Genomic DNA, 1,386 nt, shown 5'->3' with positions numbered 1-1,386 from the left:
AAAAAGGTGAAAATAAATTTTTAATTTCTATTTGGCGAAGTAATATGTTGATCTATTTAAAATTCGTGATTTTCATTTTCTCGATTAACTTTAGACCCCATCTTCGTCTCCCCCTTTCTCTCGATCTCCAAGTGCAAATCCATTTAGGGCTTTTCCATTTGTCTCCCCCCTTTCTTTGTTTCGTTCCAGCTTGCTCCCCGCTTATGCACATTCAAGCATGTGTGTATATATGATGCATCGGAGTTTCAGAAGATGTTGAAGGCGGCGAAATTGGCATGGCCGGTCCCGAGCCCAGAAATCCCTTGTAGTTCCCGTGGTGGAAGCAATTTCGTCGCTTATTCTCGATGGCATCTGAGTCTCAAGCTACACAATCGGCCTCGATTCACTTCTTCCACTGTTGAATCGGTGGGCCTCTCCTCCGCCGTTGGATCCTCGCCCGAGCTTCGGCCCTATTCTCGCTGGTGAATAGCTTTTGGTTGGTCTACAGCCTAAATTAATTTCTTTGTCAATTTGAAATTATTGTCGATTGGCTTAATATATTATTCTTCGTTTGTCTCTAGTTATTCTTTTAATCATGCTTACATCTGGAGCTTGAGGAGAAAAGAACACCTGGAATGCAAGACAATGGGCGACGTCCTGGGTATCATACCTGAATCTGGTGTTCTATGTCAGAGAGAACCAGCTCAATTGGTGGATCAAAACGAACCTTTGGATAAGTTTCTTTTGAACCAAAGATTTCACCAGTCTTTCATGGAATTTGCCGATAGGTGCTTAGAAGTCCTCTGTTAAAGTACATATTGTTTTTTCTATTGACATACGACTGAGTTATGTTCTATCTATGTAGCTGTTTGGCTGGGGAAAGTGTCCATTTCTATGAAGAGGTGCAGCAGCCCGACAAAAGAAATATTGAATTTAAAGTTGTTTCTGAGTTGAGTGCAGAGTTTATTGAATATGAATAAAAGAAATATGATGTAGTTAGATAGTACTAATGATTTCTTGCATACATGTATTTATCCTACAGATTGGGATGATAGATAATATATTGAAGATCCAAAATGATGTCAAACATGAGGTATTGCGATTTGCATCATATGACATGTTTTCAGTTGTTTATAATGTTTTATGCTCTCTGTTTCTAACATTTCAGTTAGAGGAGATCCATTTGGGAGCTGTAAGAGAAGTAAAAGAAGAAAGTGGGGTGCGTAATATTACTTATTATTAGCTAATTTCACTATGATCAGTCAATTCCTCTATATCATACTGTGCTTAGATGTGAAATGTGATATGTATTTCGCTGTTGTGCCAGATTGATACTAAATTTTTGGAAGTTGTAGCTTTCAGGTAAAAAACGAACTGCTTCATATGCCTATTTAGAGAGATATGCCC

At 38.5% G+C, this 1,386-nt stretch overlaps 1 long non-coding RNA gene across 1 annotated transcript; it reads left to right on the top strand.

Annotated features, from left to right (window-relative positions):
* The first annotated feature begins 690 nt into the window (after window positions 1-690).
* On the top strand, window positions 691-1,131 carry LOC140879455 (uncharacterized). Its single transcript, XR_012149424.1, has 3 exons — window positions 691-767; window positions 845-928; window positions 1,022-1,131. It is a non-coding gene; the product is annotated as an uncharacterized lncRNA (long non-coding RNA).
* The last annotated feature ends 255 nt before the right edge of the window (window positions 1,132-1,386 follow it).

This window comes from Henckelia pumila, chromosome 2 (assembly GCF_033568475.1).
Source record: "Henckelia pumila isolate YLH828 chromosome 2, ASM3356847v2, whole genome shotgun sequence".
Taxonomy (NCBI): domain Eukaryota; kingdom Viridiplantae; phylum Streptophyta; class Magnoliopsida; order Lamiales; family Gesneriaceae; genus Henckelia; species Henckelia pumila.
This window is presented reverse-complemented; position numbering and strand designations above follow the sequence as displayed.